Source organism: Halichoerus grypus, chromosome 8 (assembly GCF_964656455.1).
Source record: "Halichoerus grypus chromosome 8, mHalGry1.hap1.1, whole genome shotgun sequence".
Taxonomy (NCBI): domain Eukaryota; kingdom Metazoa; phylum Chordata; class Mammalia; order Carnivora; family Phocidae; genus Halichoerus; species Halichoerus grypus.
Window position 1 is genome coordinate 102,732,869 of NC_135719.1, and position 6,402 is coordinate 102,739,270.

Here is a 6,402-nt window from a genome sequence, read left to right on the forward strand (position 1 = left end):
TTTTGGGAGAACTAGATATCCACATGCAAAAGAATGAAATTGGACCTGTTGTTATACATACACAAAAATCAACTCGACATGGATTAAAAATTTAAATTTAAGATCGAAATCTCTAAAACGCCTAGAATAAAACATTGGGTAAAAGTTTCATGACATTGGTTTCCACAGTGATTTCAGGATATGACTCCAAAACTGTAGTCAATAAAAACACAAATAAACAAGTAGAACTACATAAACTAACAAATTTCTGCACAGCAAAAGAAACAATCAACAGAGTGAAAAAGCAATCTATGGAAGACTAGTGTACATCATTTTGGTAACTACAAAAGAAAAATGAAAGAAAATAAACACACACATAAGAAGAAAAGGACCAGGCTCTCTGCTCCTTCCCCTTCAACAGACAACTGCATCTTCTGGTGCAGTACCAGTTGCATCCCTGAGACATGATGGTGAAGGTTGGAGTAAACAAATTTGGCCAGATTCGGCACCTGGTCACTAGGGCTGCTTTTAACTCTGGCAAAATGGAAAGTTCACCATCAATGACCCTTCGTTGACCTCAACTACATGTTCTACATGTTCCAGTATGATTCCACCCACAGCAAATTCCATGTCACAGTCAAGGCTGAAAATAGGAAACTGGTCATCAATGGAAAGCCCATCCGCATCTTCCAGGAGTGAGGTCCTGCCAATATCAAATGGGGTGAAGCTGTTCCTCAGTATGTTGTGGAGTCTACTGGAGTCTTCACCACTATGGAGAAGGCTGGGGCTGGGGCTCACTTGAAGGGTGGGGCCAAGAGAGTCATCATCTCTGCCCCTTCTGTTGATGCCCCCATGTTTGTGATGGGCATGAACCATGAAAAGTATGACAACTCCCTCAAGATTGTCAGCAATGCCTCCTGCACCACCAACTGCTTGGCCCCTCTGGCCAAGGTCATCCATGACAAATTCAGCATTGTGGAGGGACTCATGACCATAGTCCATGCCATCACTGCCACCCAGAAGAACATGGACAGCTGGGAAGCTATGGCATGATGACCCAGGGGCTGCCCAGAACATCATCCCTGCTTCTACTGGCACTGCGAAGGCTATAGGCAAGGTCATCCCTGAGCCGAATGGGAAGCTCACTGCCATGGCCTTCAGTGCCCCCTGCCCCCACTCTCAATGTGTCAGTCTTGAATCTGACCTGCCACCTGGAAAAAGTTGCCAAATATGATGACATCAAGAAGGTGGTGAAGCAGACATCAGAGAGCCCCCTCAAGGGCATCCTGGGCTACACTGAGGACCAGGTTGTCTCATGTGACTTCAACAGTGACACCCACTCTTCCACCTTCGATGCTGAGGCTGCATTGCCCTCAGAGACCACTTTGTCGAGCTCACTTCCTGGTATGACAATGAATTTGGCTACAGCAACTGGGTGGTGGACCTCACAGTGGTGGACCTTATGGTCCACATGGCCTCCAAGGAGAAAGAGACCCCTGGACTACCAGCCACAGCAAGAGCAATAGGAAGGGATGGCCTTGCCTATAGCCTTGGCAGTGCCAGTAGAAGCAGGGATGATGTTCTGGGTAGCCCCTGTGTCATCATGCCATAGCTTCCCAGCTGTCCATGGTCTTCTGGGTGGCAGTGATGGCATGGACTATGGTCATGAGTCCCTCCACAATGCTGAAGAGCTGCTGGGGCATCCTTGCCCCAACTCATCATCCCCCAACACACTGAGAATCTCCCAGCCTCTACAACAGTTTCTTGAAGAATGGGAAGGGCTTGGGAAACCCTACCTTGTCATGTACCATCAATAAACTACACTGTACCCAGCCAAAAAAAACCGAGGAGGAGACGGACGGGAGGGAGGGGGAGAGAGAGAGGGAGAAGGAGAAGGAGAAGAAGAAGAAGAAGAGGAAGTAGAGGAAGAAGAAAAAGGAGGAAGAGGAGGAGGAAAGGAGCAGTACACATTGCTGCCGTAAGTGAACCCTAATAGACACAAAATTAAAGAATTACAGAACTGAATCACATCTGGTCTCTAAAAAGGCAGATTGTTTCTCAAGTCAGAACATTCCACTATACCTGAACAGAAGTGACCCAGGGATGAATATAAGTTTGTATTTCTGTGGCACTTCATAAGTAGAACTTGCCACTCAGATTCCAGGAAAGTAGAAATTTAGAAAGAAAAGACATAGCAGGGATTTAAGAAGGAGTTAATGGGAGCAGAAAAGACCTGGGGGAGTAAGTGAATAAGTCCTATTAAGCAGACACTAGTCTTTGGAATTGGATACTCATCAGAGAATAGTATAGGTAGGCCTCTGAGAGGGAAGAGAGTAATGCATTAAGAGAAGATGAAACTGGCTCTGAAAGGAAAACAGCTCTTGAGAGAGAAGTCCAAGCTCTGAGAAAAGACACAACTAAAGGAAGTGGCAGGAATTTGGAGTTGGTCCCAAACCTTTGCTTTCCATCAGCTTTGAGCCTCCATTTTCCATTAGAGAATTATGAGAAATAGAGAAGCAGGGAGCTCATTGAGGTATTTCATTGAGTTCATGGACTGATATTAAAATTTCCCAGGTTAAAAATATGAAGAGAGGATCATTTTAATCTAACTTGCTTCAAGAGTACCACACAATGCTAAACAGAAAAGAACCCATTTTTTTTAAATTGAGAAAAATTTGTAGATATGGACTAGCTTATCATTTACCTAAGCATCATTGGTCAAATACAATGTTCAGATATTCCTAGGTTTCTTCATTAACATAATGTTACCACATATCTTTTACCTAAATAAGATTATTTACAAATAAACAAACAAACAAAAAACTGGAGTTAAGCCAATAAACTGCTATATGTCTCATCCAAATATAATTATTTATATATCTGCAACTGGCTGAGAACAATGAAATAATGCATTAAAATTTGTTAAACACAAAAATTGAAAGCAACTATATCTTATTCTATGTAATTTCAAAAATTATATAGGTACTTTTGATAAATATGTACTAAGAAGGTGTTTTACAAAATAATAGTGCATGAAAAGAAATAATCTGGGGGCACCTGGGTGACTCAGTTGGTTAAGCATCTGCCTTCAGCTCAGGTCATGATCGCAGGGTCCTGGGATTGAGCCTCACGTTGGGCTCCCTGCTCAGCGAGGAGTCTGCTTCTCCCTCCCCCTGCCTCACCCCCTGCTCATGCTCTCTCTCTCTCAAATAAAAAATAAAATCTTAAAAAAAAAAAAAAGAATTTCAAGGTTTAAGAATTGTAGAAACAGGAAAAATAAATTTAATAGGTAAGAGAAAATAGAAGCTTTTCTTAAAAGCCATAGACTCTGTGGAATATGGATAATAAAAAGTAGTAGAGTTGTGTTTCCTAATTTTGTTTTTTGAAGTCAAAAAGGACTTTGGAAAGTCAAAAAGATTTCCATGACCATATGAGCTTAGCAACTGTTGAGTTGAACCAAATCAATAGTCTTGAGTACTTTTCAGAAGTTTTAATGAACAAACTAGCAGTGTATATGATCAAAAACAGATGAAAAAGTATGAGAATGCTTTATCCTTATTTATCTACATAAGTTATGTATTAATTAATTCATTAAACAGCATGCCAATTAATATTCTTATTATTAGATAACAATTTTTGCTGGAATCACAATTTGAAAAGGACTGTTGTGAAAAGTATGAGTCACCACAGATAACAAACATTAATTAATCTTTGCAATCAAACCATGTAGCCAGGTACGATGCCCATTTCTTTCTTGAACAAAAACAAGAACTCAAATACTGCCATAAATTGTTTTTAAAATAACCAGCTTATGATTTGGCTCCTTAAGTGATGCTTAAGTATTGTTTGTTTGTTTGTTTGTTTAAGACTCAATGCTTTATTTAAAGAAATAGTTGAAATTATAATGCCTTATATTCAATGTGCTTGGGCAATATGCATAGTTTAAAATGTCAGTTTCTAAAACTGAACCAAAGAAAAAAAATAAACACAACAAAGCAACCACAGGGAGCCTGACAGATCTGTGCCAGCAGCCGCAGCTGTCTGAGAGGCAGGCCGTGGCTATGCTGTCCATCACTGCCACCAACATGGGCCTCCTCTTCCCCTGGCTGACCTGCTGGTATTCACTGAGCTGCTTTGGAAGCCAAGAGAGCTGACCCAGGCTGAGGAGTGGCTAGGCTGTCGTGGACAGTCGAGCTCCTGGAGCATCCCCTACCTTGTGGGAAGAGGCAAGGCTGATGTTAATTTTGGCCCTTGATTCAAGAGATTAAAGTTCTAAGTGAGTCTGGGCTTTCTGAGATCAGGTTTTCAGAAATGACAGAAGCCACTGACTACCTCTAGAGGGATTCAGAGCAGCAGAAGATCTATGACCTCCTCCAGAAGTCCTCTGAAGAAGACAGAAGCATTTGGAGTTCCTGGAGGCAGTGGAGTCTTTTGACCCAAGAAGTGCTTCAATGTCTGGAAGTGGTTCCCAGGACATGGGAGATTTGCTGCACGAAACACACTGATGGTAGTCTACCCAAGAAAAGGAATTTGAATTTTTTTGATAACTGGACAGATTTACCTTTCCCTTATAAGAGGAGAAAAAAATTAAATCACAGAATTGATTAAAATAAAATAAGGCTTTTTTTTTTTTCTTTAAAAAGAAAGTCCCTGTACTTATTAAACAGAGGGTAGGGCCATAAAAAATAAAGTAGTAAAGCTACAAATGAATCTGGATGAAGTGGGGTATAAAGGATTATGTATGCAGTTGTCTGTGGGAATGCGGGAGGTGAGGTGAAGCATACAGTAGGCCGACCTTTAGCATGTTAACACTCATGCTGTTGCTGATGCTTCCTGCCATGCCTTTGCTACCTTGTCTTCCTTATCCAGCTGGGAAAACCCTATTCATCAAATAATCAACTTCCCTACAGAGCCTCAACTTACCTTCTCAGGAAACGTTGGTTCCTCCAGTCTCTGCGCCTTTGGGGTACCTTGTACCTCAGTAAAGATTCCTAATGTTATCACTCAAATATAAGTAAAATGTGAAGAAACACAGTGAATTAGTTATTTCTGCCCTAGCACATCACTAGGCATAGAATAATAAGGTATTAGACTTATGTTTGTTCAGGGACTCAATAAGAATATCACGGATGAAAATAAATTGTGTAGAGAGAAAACGACACTATATCTAACCTAAGAGAAGCTTGATATCTCCTTCATTAGTTATATTTAATATATATGATTATGGCATATATTGTACAGAAAAGAACAGGGGTTGGCAAACTTTTTCTGTAACAGGTCAATAGTAGGGGCACCGGGGTGGCTCAGTCAATTGAGTGTCTGCCTTTGGCTTAGGTCATGATCCAGGGTCCTGGGATCGAGCCCCATGTTGGGCTCTCTGCTCAGCAGGGAGCCTGCTTGTCTCTCCTTCTGCCACTCCCCCTGCTTGTGCTCTCTCTCTCTCTCTCAAATAAATAAAACCTTAAAAAAAAAAAAAAAGGTCAATAGTAACTATTTTAGGGTTTGCAAGCTGTAGGTCTTTGTCTCAACTACTCAACTCTGCCTGCTGTTGCAATGCAAAAGTAACCACGGCAATATGTAAACAAAATGAACATGGCTGTGTTTCAATGGAGGTTCATTTTAACAATAGGGTGCAAGCCATATTTGGTCCCCAGGCTATAGTTTGCTGACACCTGTTACAGAAGATAGAATTTCAATTAAAATTTTGCAATATCTATTTTAGTAAATCTTTAGTTTTTGCATTGGGTTGTAATGATCTAATTGAAATGTCTTCAGTCATATGTGAACATTATAAAAGTGTTCATTGACGCAAGGGAACTATAAATAATTTTTTGCATAAAAACAGCCATAGAGAAAACTAACAAAGTTGAACGTTAGTTATTTGAAAATATAATAAGATTGAGTAACTCTATAAAAAAACGAAGGAGAAAAAAGAGAGAAAGGAAATGATAATATCAAGAATTAAACTGGGTATATCACTATATGTGAAGGGATAAGAAGAGAATACCAAGTACCTTACAGCAATAATTAAGTGAAATAGAAAAATCTCTTAGAAAAACCCAGATTAACAAAAACACAAAAATAAATGGAAAGGTTGAATAGCTTTAATAGCTTTACATCTAACAAAAGACTGAATTAGTAAATTAAAAAAAATTCTTACACAGATTTTCACATACGGATACTTTTGCTGGTGAAATGTAGTGGAAGAAAAAATGCCAACTTTTAATAAACATTCTTAGAAAATAAAGGACAAACCCCTTTCCAGTAATTTTTTAAAATAAATATGGAAAATTTTTCTTTAACAACTGTCCCTCAATAATGTCTCTGTTGAACCCCTTCTTTTTACTACATGTTGGGAGCCTTCATCACACCATTTTGACACATTCCATAAGATTTCAGTTACACTTGGTTACTACAGTGGTA

The 6,402-nt window shown here is 39.8% G+C and overlaps 1 pseudogene; it reads left to right on the forward strand.

The window, feature by feature from the left end:
• Positions 1-446: 446 nt before the first annotated feature.
• Positions 447-1,591, forward strand: LOC118520461 (glyceraldehyde-3-phosphate dehydrogenase pseudogene; annotated as a pseudogene).
• The last annotated feature ends 4,811 nt before the right edge of the window (positions 1,592-6,402 follow it).